Genomic DNA, 15,162 nt, shown 5'->3' on the forward strand with positions numbered 1-15,162 from the left:
CAGGCAAATGAAACAGAAATTAGAAATTGAGAGTTTAATTGCTGTTTTGTGATGATAAGACAATCCCAGCAGGTTGGAGTTTTATGCCGTAAATGCACAGAAATTAAAAGTTTTAGTATATTTTTAGTGGTCCTATGAATGGCAATATCAGACTTTCGATTGGTTGGTCAACCCCCCTTATTTCGGTCCAGACTGAAGACTAGGGAGAGGTGATGGAGACGGAGGAATGATATGATTGACAGAACAAGATAGTGGCGGACAGATGCAGGTAGTCAGAGAATGGAGAAAAGGAAGTGTAACAGCACTCTCTGGGTGTTTAATAGCCACTCTGAGGAGCTTTTTCCTTATTTTGATTCTATGCTTCTTTCTTTGCTCACTCTCTTGCTCTTTTTTTCTTCAACCAACCATCTGTTGCTCTGAAAGAAAGAGCAAGAGAGACTGAAATTGCTCTCTTGGGCTGCAAAATATGTATTTGAAAAACCGCAAACCACAGGAAGACTCCACCCTTGAATGTATCAGCTGTTTGATATCAACTTTTTAGTTATGAATATGTCAGTCTGGCTGTTCTGTAGATCTACAATGATCTGTTTTAATCTCTATGAGATTTGTTTTCTCGTGACCTTCTGACAGACTGGGATGAAAATGGTTAGAGATTTAAAAAGTTTTATCTGGAGATGGACTGATTTTAGGAGGGGTTAGATGAAGAATATAGTGTGTGCGTGATGCGGAGCAAGCAGCCGTCTCTCAGTGTGGGACTAATAGGTTCCATATCCTGGCGTGAAGAGTGATGCCGGTCTCCATCTGTACGACCACCTGCTGCTCTGCCAACGTCACACAGAGGTGTGAACAGCCTGACCTTGGCAACATGTGTGTGTGTGTGTGTGTTTGTCAAAATGAAAAACATGCTCTCCTATAAATCATGCATCTTCGTATCAATCAGGTGAAACCACATTTACGTATGATTTAATAAGAGAAAATACAGTTTTCCTCCACATTCCTGCTACATTCTTGCTGTTTAATCTATGGCCAAATAATGTGTGTGTGTGTGTGTGTGTGTGTGCAGTGTGCTTCCTGTCTGTGTGAACGTACTTCAGTAGCTGTGTTTGGGCGTGTGCATGTATAGTTTGTCAGCAGGTCTGGGTGGGGTTTCCTCCTGCGCACCTCTGTGCACTTTTACTCACCACACACTAAACTGAACTAGCTGACTGTGATGGAAAACGCACTGAATGAGAGAGAAAGAGCCTGAGAGGGAGTGAACGACTGCAGGTGTGTGGTTGTAATCGTAGCTGAGAAGGAAAAGTCGGGTGGAAAGCTGTTTTTACGCAGAACCAATTACACAAAAATGTAGGAATGGTGTTTATTAACATCCCACAGGAGTTGGGTTTACGCCGGAGTTTGCTGCACAAGATTGATGTACTGAGCAGGTCACAAATACCACCAATAATATCCTCGAGTTACTCCCAGGGTAACACACAATCAGGATGAAATTACAAACTTATTAAACTAATTAAAATCTTTAGGTTTCCTGAAGGGGGGAAACAAAATAACTGTTTCCCCATTGAGCTGAGGTGGAAGGAAAGTCACAAAAAGACATCATTTTAGACTAAAAAGACTTTAACTTTGCAAAATATCCACTTGATTTGTTCAACTCTGACGACTGAAGCCTCATATCAACTTCAGCTAAACTTTTGAATACATTTGTGCTCGGAAGGACGACTCTCATCACTTTAATGTATCCTCATACAACTGTTCGTATGATATCTTTCGAAAAGTAATTCCTAATTTTTCGTGTGTTTTCCTACGAATTTCCAGCAAAATACGTCCATTTCCATTCGTTACATATAGTTTTTTCAAAATAAACTTCTGTCTTCACAGGAAACTACTTAGGTTTAGGCAATAAAACGACTTATGTTTAAGAGTAAGATGGTGGTTTGGGTTGTAATAACTACGAGTTAGTGGCGTAACCTAAGTACGGAAGTTACGTGACAAATAAATCAAAGTTAACTTGGTCTCCTTGGTGAAAGTCTGGTGTTTTTTGGACCCAATTTTTATCGCTCTTCATACTTCCTGGTTCACAATTATGTGGTTTACATACAAATTGATTTTGTGGGATATATACGAATTAGATACAAAGTGCATTACTTTTTGTAGGTATAGCTACAAACGAGTATGAGACCAGCCTGATCACTTACATTTGAAGCCAGTGGGGCACGCTCACATGCACTAACATGCACTAACATGCACTAAAAGCACACACAGCCGGCCCGGCAATGTCAACAAAGTACGAAGCAGCTCTGATTACAACACCCACAGAGTTACTTTATTCTCTGCTCAGGTAGACATTACTCCTCTATATCTTTACATAGCTAATAGTTGTCTACTGCTATATTAATGCTCTGGGTATCATATAGAGCTTCTTTAAGGCTGAGCCGATTAAGTCTTTAGTCTCATATGGGGTCAGGAAGCTGTCCTTCACTGTCCTGATGACCACAGCTAATGCATCACAGTTGCAAGCATTTGCTCTGCAAAAAGGATCTGTGAAAAAGCTCCAGGGTTGTTGCTCTGCAGGTCTTAACTCCCTGTGGAGTGAAGGGAAACTGAGTGGAGAAGTTGCCATTCACATTATTATTGTAATGTAATACAAGAAATAAGGCTCATTGTGAGCCCTCAGGATGAAGACTCGTCTTACCCCTTTTATAAATCTTTGGCTGTGGGCCAGTGGATTATAATCCTCCTCTCAGGGGACACAAATTTTCAGAGTCATTATTCTTGCGACTCAAAATGGATTTGCGGGATGTATGCTGATCCAAGTGCAACTGTGTGGGGTGTGGAAATGGCTTAAGTGATCCGCAGGAGGCAAATAAGGAGATGGAAAGCACTTCTAAACAAAAAGAGCGTAGCGTCTTCAAGGTGGCAGTCACAAAAGATAATAAAGAAGCACAGTACTGCAGGCAGTGTAACAGTTAACATGATTACACAAAGCAGAACACCCACAATATTTCCCACATGTACTGTATATAGTCAATTGTGATCTGATGTAGCGTGTATAGACTGAGAACAGGCTCCCCTTAGTGTATTGTTTCATTACAGTAACAAGCTGATTCTATTTGAGACTGCTATACATAATTTCGTACCTTACAAAGATCTTGGTATCCTAAACACTAGGTTTCACAGCTGCAGACTGGTGTGAAAGCAGCATTTTATTGAATGGAGTTTAGTTCTAATCTAAATCTCAAGTGGTTTAGGCAGCGGAGTACAATAAATCTAGGTTAATACATCATAAATCTATGGTAATACAAGAGAGATAAAGTGAGAACAAGATAAAAGCAGAAAGGAAATGGGATACTTCACAGAAAGTAGGAGGGAGGATGAGAGTTGGAGACAAAAAACATAGCCGAGAATTTCTCCTCCTAAAGAGAGACATATAGAGGAAAAAGAGGAAAAGGGAGGCGCAGGCGGAGGAGGAGAAAGTAATTAAGTAGCTGGAGAGAGAAGAGAAGGGAAGAGGAAAAAAGTCCTCTCATCTCCCTGTTACGCTTTGATGAAGCAAGGCAGATCCTGTGGAGCAGAGAAAGATTCAAAGAAAAGTGAAAATTATATGGGGAAATTATATTGGCGAGGACCACACACACATAGACACACAAACATGGAGAGGAAAGGTGCAAAGACACTCAATAGTCACTCATTCAAGCACATATAAGACACAATCGGTAAAAAAACACATGCACGCTCAATTACATAAACACACATGCTCTCTCTCTCTCTCTCTCTCTCACACACACACACACACACTCCCTCTATTCTTTTAACCACAACAACTGTCATCTGTCTCTTTAAAAGCTACTTATCTCTCGTACAAACTGGACAGACCGATAGGAAAAGAAAAGACAAATCTGGAGGGGGAAACACTGAGCAGCTAGCGCTGTGGGCAGTTTGAAAGAGAGAGAGAAGAAAAGGAGGAGAGATTGCAAGGAGAGGGAGAGGATTAGGGGAGATATAATGGGCTATAATCCTTCTCTATTGAGAGACGGATCCAAGAATGGCTGATGGGTTGTCAGTTTGAAAGAGCTATCTGTCCAAGATATGAGTCTGCTTTTAGACTCTCTTTTACCTTTAAGCCCAAATGTCTCCAGCAAAACACAAAATAGCACTCGAGATTAGCTCTTTTTCTTTTTACAGTAATGTGGTTTTATGAACAGTTGTTTTCATTTCATTTCAAATACATATTCTTATTTGTGCTTTTAAATATGGATTTACAGTAATTTTGAACAACTATAATTACCTCAAATCTATTTTCCTCATAATCAGTCGCCCTCCCACACTACACTATAGATGTAAATATAATAGAAAAGTCTCCTAGTTCTCAAGGTGAAACCATTCATACACGCTTGATTTTTGTCAAATTGTAATAATTAGGAATACTCTGATGATTATATTAAAATTAACATTAATTTGGATGACAGACAACACTGATGCAGCATTTACATTTCATTGACCTCTCCATAAATCTAAACTAATCTTATTTGAATCATAAATAACGATTGTTTATTCCATATCTAATATCACATTTAATTCAGGATCCTGTAGCCTTAATAAGACCACTGGAAATCAGAGCTTTTTAAAGGAAAATGCAGTCATCAATTTGTCAATTTAAGTACTAAAGAGTAGTGTGATTACTGCTCCCAGGTAGTATAGATGAAAGTGATATAAGGTCCAACAATGTTGTGAGGATATTTCACCAGTACATGAGAAAGATATATAAGTTTTAGTTTTGTGTTTAAATTAACAACCTCCTATATAGACCTCCTATATTTTAAATGGATTGAAGTTGAATGTAATTTGATGATTTACATGTGCACAATTACAAATTACTTTTACATCAGAAACCACACATAAATAATAAGAATAACGGGATGCCGGTAGGATGACCAGATGAGAATGGTTGAAATTCATGACAAGAGAGTTGGGTGTGGGCGTGGTCACGTGGCCACAGTGGGCGGGGCCTCCCGTACATTACATTCAGTGTCAATGAACAGTAGTAATAATAATAGTAGTATTCTTTCTTGTAGACTTTGCTCTTTGGATCTTTCCCACTCCTACCAGTACCTGCAGTAATGTTTTTTGTTCACCAGGTTCCAGGACACCAGGCTACATATCAGTGATGGATGGTTTCATTTCCCTCCGTAAATGTTTTACTTCAACAATGCCAACGCTATGCGTAGTTGTTTATCAATCGCAGCACTTCTACACGGCTAAAAAAACTACAACAGCCATAATTCATGTAGGCTACGGACAGAAGAGTGCCCTGTGTTTGGCAACACCAAAATAATGTTTCACAACATTCAGTATTTAATGTTTTATTGGGTTAAAACTTGGGTTTAGTCTAATTTTTGGGACAAATAGGACAGGATACGGGACAACTGCTCGTGATTCGGGACTGAGTTTTTCAGGACATCTGGTCACCCTAGACACCTTCTTTTCAAAAGAAATTAAAGAGATACATATTGTTTCAATTATTGGAAATCAGAATTAATTATTAAACATTTTGAAAAGGACACTTCTGTAATGCTGTTGCACATTTTAAAAGAAACTTTTATCACAGAGGTGAGAGCCATCTTCCAGTTAAAACTTGAAACATGTAACAGGTAGATTGAGGGGATGTAGCTCAGTGGTAGGGTGCATGCTTTGCATGTATGAGGTCCTGGGATCAATCCCCAGCATCTCCATCTTTATTGATAATGTAATGCTTCTTCAGCATTTAGTAATTTGCGTGAAAGATGCACAAAGATATGTGACTGTGGGTTCAGTCTATTCCCATGCTGACTGTAGCAGCGCTGTGAACCTCCTGGAGGAGCACACCTGGCTGTGTTTGTGTTGGTGTGTGTGGATGAGAAAATAATGTTTACCTCAAAGCTCAGAGCAAAAGCAGAGAGGCAATAAAGGAGGTTATTGATGTGAGACAGACGGGTGGATGGATGGAGGACAGATCAATGAGGGGATAATACGCAACCTCCGCAGGCTGCTGCTGTGTTTGAATAGAATAACGGCTGTCACTTGAAACCTGGATTTTGGGATTAAATATACGTGGATGGAATGACTGCGTTGTCACTTTGAGATGCATTTTGCAAACTAAGGTGTTCAAATGAAATAAAGGCTTTGACAAAGCTGAGAAGTGACGTGAAAAAAAAAAGACTAAAACTGTTTGAATGAATATTTGTCAAAATATGATGATGAGGAAACAGATTTTGGCAGCAGTTTGAAAGGGATTTACGGGGAGTTTTTAGACGCAAGCGTCACATGGATTTTCATAACACTGCACCTTATTATAAGGAAAGACACAAAAGGGTTCAAAACACACAAATACATAAGCACACTTATTTGCATAGAGATAGAAATACTACGTAGAAAAGCAATGAAAATAAACAAATATAGACACAAAATGTGTCACTGAACATTACTTGTATTCGGTGAGTGGAACAGGTCTGTAAAGGTGCAAACACACTCATCCAGAACAAGGCCACCGTGTCAAAATGAACATAGTGAGGAGGGGAACAAAGGTGATAGTTAAAGCTACGAGAGATCAGTGAACGGGATGCAGGAAATAAAATATTGCTTTTCCAGGTAACACATAGCCACATCCCCCTGGTGCGTGGAAAAATCCAACTGTGACGGTTCAATTAAAAAATGTGGAGTCAAAGGGAGAGTCCAGCTACCAGAGCATGTCTGTAGTTATTTTAGCCCCACACCTCCTCTCTCTTGTCTGAAAGCACATGACCTCACAGAGGTGATTGGTGTGGTTGAGCAGTGAACACAGGCAGGTGTCCAAAAAAGGCCCATCTGGCCAGTCGCTGCAGAAGTGTGTATGGCTGTCTGATTGATTGTTTTGGAAAATTACAAAAATGAAGAGGATGTAATTCTACCTCATAGTTAGCCTGTTCATTGCTTACCATTTGCTCTCTTTTTTTAATAACTTTCAGTCCAGCTAATAGCACATCTGCTTTAAGTTATTTTCAAAATCTACTTGATCAGGATAAACTATTAAAAGTTTTGGTGAAGAACGGTTTTGTCACGCTGCTGTTGTCTAAAAGAAACAGTATTTCAGCATGTTTATCGTTAAGAGGTGAGAGAGCCATCTGCCAATTTAAACTTGAAACATATATGAAGGGGATGTAGCTCAGTGGTAGAGCGCATGCTTTGCATGTATGAGGTCCTGGGTTCAATCCCCAGTATCTCCACTTCTTGTGGGTTGGACATGCTGGGATGCAAAAAGATGTTGTGCAACAATTGCCCAATAGCAAACTGTCTTCACAGCGCTGATGATGAGGCGGCAGAGAGCCGGGAAGTCCAAAACTGAAGAAGCTGTTGTAGCTTATTTGCTCTGTCTATCCATTGTTACTTTACCTCCTCTGTCAGAATAAGAAATATTTCACAAAGGATTTGTTGCTACAAATACATATTGTGTAAACTTATTGTCCCGTTTGTGACCAAGCTAAGCTAACGAACTGACCTTGAGTAAGGTCATTTGCTCAGACTGCTATCTGCCAATTTAAATTTGAAACGTATAGACTAGTGTATGAAGGGGATGTAGCTCAGTGGTAGAGCGCATGCTTCGCATGTATGAGGTCCTGGGTTCAATCCCCAGCATCTCCACTTCTTGGATAAAAAAAATCACTTGCAGACAAGACCCAGTGGGATTTAAAACAACTGTGGTGAGGGGATTCACTTGAGAAAACAAAAAGATGTTGTGTGACAGTTGCCCTAAAGCAAGCTGTCTTGATGGTGCTGATGATGAGGGGGCAGAGGGCTGGACAGTCCAAAACTGAAGAAGCTGTTGCAGCTTGTTAGCTCTGTCTATCCATTGTTACTTTACCTCCTCTGTCAGAATAAGTTGATGCTACAAATGCATATTGTGTGAACTTATTGTCCTGCTTGCGACCGAGCTAAGCTAACGAGCTGACTTTGAACAAACTCATTATCTCAGACACCCATCTGTCAATTTAAATGTAAAGCTTATTATGGAGGGGATGTAGCTCAGTGGTAGAGCGCATGCTTCGCATGTATGAGGCCCTGGGTTCAATCCCCAGCATCTCCAGATGTTTTTACAATAATTGTCCTTTCTTGGATGAGGAAATAAGAGTTTGGGTAAAAGATACACAGGAAAGTAAATAGAACAACAGAGAGAAAATAAACACAAGCTCTGTGAGCTACTGAGCTGACTGTTAGCTCGCCAGCTGCTGCAGGTCACCACCAGCCTTGTGAGAAGTCACCAAGCTTCTGGCCCCCACCTATTTCACGTAGACGAGTGTCACTTTGGGGTGGAAACCGCTGCATTACGGATACAATATGCTGGAAACTGACTTACAAATTCATCACACTACTGATGACGGTAATGCACTAAGACGAAACGTAAGAACGCGCCAACAAAGGCAGTGAAGAAGAAGACTGCAAGCTAGAAATATGAATGGAAACAATGCAGGATTTTAAAAAATCAATGTTTTATGAGGAAGGAAATGCATTTAATACGTTTGTTTGACTTCAAGGATACACACAACGCACTCAGTTATTTGTTGATGGGATTTTCATCTAACTTTCAACAGAATCATGCTCATTTGGCATCAGAGACAAAAAGCTATTTTGGAGTCATCTCCGTTGAGAAACAGAGGAAGAGGAGTGTAAGATGAACTTTTCTGCATCATTGGCTGAGACAGTTGCCACTATCATTAATAAAATACCAAATGATGACATTTTTCTGTGGAGGAATGGTGTCACATTCCATCACAGGAGTTCAAAAGCTATGTGACATGAAGCGCTGGTGGCTTTTCAAGCCACCAGCAGCTCAGTATCATATCAAGATACTTCTTCAGATATGAAAAAAAAATGCTCTAGTCAATGAAACGGCATTATGGTTTGTCAGGTATGGAGATTTTTCACAGAGTGTCTCAGTGGAAATGTCTATTTCTGATGGTGGAACAACTTGTTAGGAGTGGAATCATTCATATGCAAACTCCTACTGTGATTCACTGACATTCACACCATTTATAGACTCAGAGATCTGCTGCTTTCAACAAGGGTGTATTCATTCACCACAGCCTGTTTCTACTTCACCGCTGACTCTCAAATACTGTGAAGAAGTCATTGTGTGACACCATATGAGAATCTCTTACATGCATACTGCACTACTGTACTATACAGTTGTTGGATATATAAGGAATATTAGCTGTTATCTAGCTGAGATTAATGGACAGTGGAATAATCCACTATCTGTGCACTACTGAAAAGACACGGAAATGCCACTCACAGCCGGGAAACCTAAACCAGCCACACACGGCTAACATAAACAAACCTGTATATATATGTTACACAGTATACGTACTGTATACCTCTAATGGGGATTCAAGCCTGGGAAGACACAACCACACAGAAACAGAGATCTTTCTTCTTACACTGCAGCTTATCTCAAATGGATTTGTTATCTCTTGATAGTAAAAATGATGATTGATGGAACGGTGATAACGTCCTTATCTTGCGCGGCAGCTACGGGCGTGATTAAGGTGTGTGTGAGGCGACACGGAGAGGCGTTCTAAACAACAATGGCGGCTCCTGAAGACGTTAGCGTAGCTGCAGTAGCATCAGTTCTATCTGAACTGGAGAGTATTTCTTCATTAAAAGAGCAGAGGATGGCACTAAAGACTTTTCTCGATGGAAAACGTGTTTTCGCTCTTCTCCCGACTGGCTTCGGCAAGGGTTTGATTGACAGATGGTTCATCCAATCACCTGCCAAGTATTTTTTTAAAGTGCCTGCCCTTTTCCACACAGTTTCCAAAGACGGCCTCTCAGGTTAATAACATCCACTCCGTAGTCAAAGTCAGTCAGTGTTTTCAAAGATAATACATGAGCTCACCTCTGCAAATAAATAAATCTGAAATTAAGCAGCTGTGTACACATTGCGCAAGCTCCATCATTCTACTTTTCTCACCTTCAAACATGCGCCGCTGTTCCTACAAAGATGCGAAGCGCAGCACCTTTTGTTAAGGCAGTTAGATTCCTTCCACCTTGCTATGGCAGTTTGAAAAAAGCTGAATATTGTACTTTACTTTAATTTAAAAACTGTGACATTTGATATATTATGCATAGGGGATGTAGCTCAGTGGTAGAGCGCATGCTTCGCATGTATGAGGTCCTGGGTTCAATCCCCAGCATCTCCATTTCGGTGAAAACATAAGATCAGCACAATTGGCTTTGACTGAGCTGAATAGAACATAAATGGATGCGATACAGTTGAAACTGACTGTGCACTATTGGAAATGAAAATACAGGCAAATGAACTGACGACTCTAAGACTTCTTGCTTCTGTAAAAGAAAACTAATCTGAATATAGTATCGTACTGGTTGACATCTATCAAAGGGCCGCAGGATATGGAAATCAGGCAACTTTTCACCACATTTCATAGAACAAAAAGAGGGTGAGATGGAGTAAAGTGGATCGGTGATATCAGACTTTGGGGAAACTCTCATGACGAAGATCAAATTCTCGTCCAGCTTGCTTTTGTCATCTTGTCATCTTGTTTGGGTTTAAGCAGCCTCTGAGAGACAGAGAGAGAAAGGCCCAGGTGTTCATGGGAGACAGTCAGACAGTAGTAATCTATCACTATAGCTGCTCCAGACGGTGTTTGTGTGCATGCGTGTGTCTGTGCGTGTCTGTCTGTCTGTCACAGTGGGTGTCCTCTAGTGCTGAGGATGACTTTGCAAAAAAAAAAGAATATCACTCCCAAAACACATGTTTCTTTTTAGAACTCATGATTCTGTCTCAAGAGTAAATATAAGCTTAGTGTGGTGTGCGTTTGCGTGAGTACAGAGTGTGCTTGTGTGACGCCAAACCGAGACCGAAGAGAAGTCTCGAAGCTGCATTGCAATGTGATGCATGTTTAGAAAATGACACCAGACAAGAACTTCCTTTGGCGTGCAGAATAAATTAACATGAAGCAGCAGAATTACATGGAATAATTAACCAAATCAAAGTTTCTGTGTCACCTCTACCCCCGTATCCTCTCGGCCACTTTGGAACTTTAGGTGGCAGTTTGGGGACAAACTCTGCTGGAAGTTACAGCACAGATGGGACAATATTTCACTGTTGAGGAGGAGACACACACACAAAAAAATGCGGTCTGGCAACTAAAAAGACATTTAGGCTAATGCCTGCCTCAGGTGATGTCACCCCATCTCCTTGTCCTCAATCAGTCGATGGGCCAGAGGGCATCAGTCCACCTACTATCACTGTTATCAACACTGTTCCTGACCTTCTCATCCTCTTTTCACATTTGTATTCCACCCTTTCTCAGCATTCACGTCTGTATCTTTCTCTCTCTCCCCCTCTGCTCTAAATGCTTTTCTCCTCTGCCTCTCCTCCTTCACCTCTACTTCCGTCTCTTGTCATTGAGATCTGACCATTTTAGAAAATGACGTCTGTAAAGCCGACAGCCGTGAAGTGACTACATTTAATTAATTGCATCAACAGAACACGCAGAAGGGTCAACAGAGACTAAATGCAGTGTGCCAACTCTGAAAAACAAGTTTACACCCCCTTTGGGACAATCAGTAACAACCTTGTTTTGACCCATTTTGGCCAGCCAACATTATTTGCATAAAAATGCATAATTTTTTTCTAATTTTACTAAACTCTGACCCCAATTTCATCATGGAGAATAATAAAAGAAACTCTTCTGCTCTGTTTAGTGTGAAGGAGCCACATCTCTGGGGAATGCCCAGTGAAAAATAAGCTAGCACTTATAGACCGTGTGTTTTGTGTGCAACAGTTATTATCTGTCTGGCTTTTATGACACAGTGAGTCTACCATGTGGAAAAATGCAGTTACAACTACTAGTTTTTGCAGAAAGTGGAGCTAAACAGACGGGAAATGCCAGGAGAGAGAGGAGTAGGACATGCAACAGCCCTGAGAATAGATACTACTCTTCAGAAATAGAAATAGTTCATGTTGGAGTATATTTCTACTTATTTGTTGGTATCTAATATGATCAATATAAAGCTTATGACTATTACATCATCAATTATAGGGCAGGTCCATTATTTTGGTCTTTTTTATATCATTCTGTAGCTTCCCAGTGGTGTTCTTTATGTATTCAAATCCAAACATTGAAATTATGGTTGAAGTATTTATGTTGTTGGAGCCTTAATGTGTTTTTTTGTTTGTTTTATTTTTGGATAACGCGGAGTATAGGGTGGAACATTGATATGAAAGTGCATATAGGTAAGCTCTCAGGTGATTAGCATCAAGTGTGTGTGTGAGACAGGAAGCCAAACAAAAGTTTTTGAGACAGGGGAAGAACAATACACAGATATCTGCATGATGGTGAGATGTGAAACTGTGAATGAATATAACTGACACAACGTTATACAGCGTACTGGTCATTGTTCTCCCGTTCGCCCCTCAGTGGCTTATAGATAGTTATTTCGTTGTTAAAAGTCACTACATATGCGTGTTATCGTCAAAATGATATTTTCCCAAACCTTTCTAAAAGCTTAGCTAAGCAATGTACTACTGTGTGGACGCCACTTTATTTCGGATCCAAAAGTCACAGAATAACACAAACAAAGTAACCGATCGAGGCAGCGGTAGAAGCGGTAGACCAGCAACTCCTGTTTTCTGAAAGGTAAAATTACTACTTTTGTGAATGGAGTCTGGTGGCTTTGAAGACAGCGAAATAACTGTGATTTTACCTCTCAGAACACAGAGTATACATCCCCGCTTCAAAAAATCCGAACCAACCCTTTCAGTTATTTCCAAACTTATCACAGCTAACTCAGCTAGTGTTAGCGTTCACATTATTCAAAACCTTATTGATTAGCTTACTTTATAACCTACGTCACTGCTTTTTGCTAATGGCTGAAGGGCGTTCCTTTTGAAATGGACAAAATAGATCGCAGATGGACCCGCCCTTTAAGCATATCCCACTTGCAACTCTGTCATCACAAAACATCTGCAAAAGAGTTTTGCACAACTAACAGATTTCATTTGTTTCATTTCAAACCAACTTTGTAGCCGAGGGGAAACAATGCAATTCCATTTTTGTCCTTCGAATCGAAACAATGGAAATGAATAGTTTCCTTAAGGAACCAATGCATCCAGCGGTGGGACAACTTGTTGAATCTGTTTCCGTTAACAACTCGGCTGAAACCAAAACCACCGTTGCCATAATCATCCCCGTCTCTGTCTCTGTCTCTCTCTGCTGATCTCGCTCTCTGTGACCCATTTCTCTCTCTTCTCCCTGGTGCTCCGCTGTACGATTACAGAACAGGCCGGGGATTCAAGGATACATTGGTTGAGTTTCAACAAAAACAGGATGCTTATCAAGGCGTCAGCCCTTAGACACACACACACACGTCTGTGCTTTTATACTTGCGAGGACCCTCTGTGACATAAAGCATTTCCTTGGCCCTAACCTCAACCATCACAACTGCATGCTGCAGACGTACAACAGCACACACACACACACACACACACACACACACACACACACACACACACACACAGCAGACCTCGCAGTTGTGCTGCCAGTCGCTATCAAATATGCTGCATCTCAGCCCCACACACACACACACACACACACACACACACATACGCACAAACACACATTTGAGCACAACGGCTGTCAGCTTTTTAAAGAATGAGACATTTGCATAACTGTCCTCGGCTCTAACGGATGTTTCTATCAAACAGCTGCACTGTACTGTGTGTGTGTTCGGTCCTGTTTGTTGCCTTACACACACACACACACACACACACACACACATGCACACGCACACACACAGTTATGTAATAACTCGTCTTTATTCTAGAGTTAAGTTATGTCTTTAGCTCCAAGTCTCACTTTGGTACAGTACAAAAAGGAAAAATGGATACTCCACCCACTTCCTATAATATACTGCACTCCATGGACTGACAAACACACACACACACACACACACACACACACACACGCACATACAGCTAAAATAAATAGTCTGGTGTTAAGTGAGACGTATTTCTCTCACAGAGCATTCCCGCCCTGCATCTTACACACACGGAGACTATTAAGATTCCACAACGCGCCCAGATTCCAGAGTATTCCCAGAATAAACATTGCTCCCTAAATTTTTGCGTATTAGATTTGACATATTAGTTTCACATCCCTTCTCAAAACCGAAAATTCAAAGTGCTTTATAAATGGAGAGAATAAACTGAATGATTGGTCATTCAGCAATTGTTAGATCCAATGTGCTGATTAGCGAAGTTCTGCTACAAGCCCTTTCAGGGTCATGTAAATCTAACTATAAAGCAAGGAATCTCTGTCTGTGTGTCTTTCGCATATCTCGAGAACCACTCATCGGATCGACTTCACACTTTGGCGGGCGTATTGCTGAGGACCCGTGGAGTGCTTTGTCGAATTTGGTGCAATTTGGACACATTGAATATTAATAAACTATGAATAAACAAACGAACGGCACTCTGTTCAGCAGCATGGGCGGGGCTTCAGGGCTCTGCAGACAGTCCAACCACGGATGTATTAAGAGAACTGGATACAGCGTTGGAGGCGGGGCCCCGTTCATTCCTATGAAAGTTGCTCAGTGGCGCATGATGCCAAAATGGCTCGACTTCCAAGTGGAAAAGTACCTCGGTCACGGGGTCACAACGTCACGCTCTCGTCACGGCTTGCCATCTCCACCTCCCAGCCTCTCATTCACATGAACGGAGGAAGGGAAATAACTCTGTATTCGGCTATTAGTGCGGTTTACAACTTTTAGAACCTCATGATTTAAATAAGGACTATTCAAGTGTTCAAACTGGGAAGTTGATTCACCTCAAAAAATTATCCTCTGAGTTACAGACGTCTCTTTTCCAATGTAAGTTTATGGGAAAAAGCATTTTTGGGCCCATTACATCACGTGACGGACACGGAAGTTGTAGTACCGCCGTTTGGCCACTACGATAATTGGCATCAACGACCGGCGCTCTTCCTGGGGGCTTGAGTCCAACGTGGTCATTGCAGTTCACTGCTGGATATACCAACGTTACAACTGCATTCTTCTTCACTTTCCTGGTGTCAACACGAGCCATACATACGGGACAGCCAACTGGACGCAGAATCGAACCAGAGTGTATTTCAC

General features: G+C 41.0%; 1 protein-coding gene and 5 non-coding genes across 7 annotated transcripts in view; 5 read left to right on the plus strand and 1 right to left on the minus strand.

Moving 5' to 3' along the window:
• The window catches only part of LOC119481539 (meiosis 1 associated protein), a 47,328-nt gene that overhangs the window by 18,766 nt on the left and 13,400 nt on the right, over positions 1–15,162 (minus strand). The window lies entirely within an intron of this gene.
• trnaa-ugc lies at positions 5,655–5,726 on the plus strand. The gene has a single exon. It is a non-coding gene; the product is annotated as a tRNA-Ala (tRNA).
• Positions 7,164–7,235, plus strand: trnaa-ugc. Its single transcript has one exon. It is a non-coding gene; the product is annotated as a tRNA-Ala (tRNA).
• On the plus strand, positions 7,579–7,650 carry trnaa-cgc. The gene has a single exon. It is a non-coding gene; the product is annotated as a tRNA-Ala (tRNA).
• trnaa-cgc lies at positions 8,021–8,092 on the plus strand. The gene has a single exon. It is a non-coding gene; the product is annotated as a tRNA-Ala (tRNA).
• On the plus strand, positions 10,134–10,205 carry trnaa-cgc. Its single transcript has one exon. It is a non-coding gene; the product is annotated as a tRNA-Ala (tRNA).

The sequence above is a fragment of the Sebastes umbrosus genome, chromosome 22, assembly GCF_015220745.1.
Source record: "Sebastes umbrosus isolate fSebUmb1 chromosome 22, fSebUmb1.pri, whole genome shotgun sequence".
In the NCBI taxonomy this organism is placed as follows: domain Eukaryota; kingdom Metazoa; phylum Chordata; class Actinopteri; order Perciformes; family Sebastidae; genus Sebastes; species Sebastes umbrosus.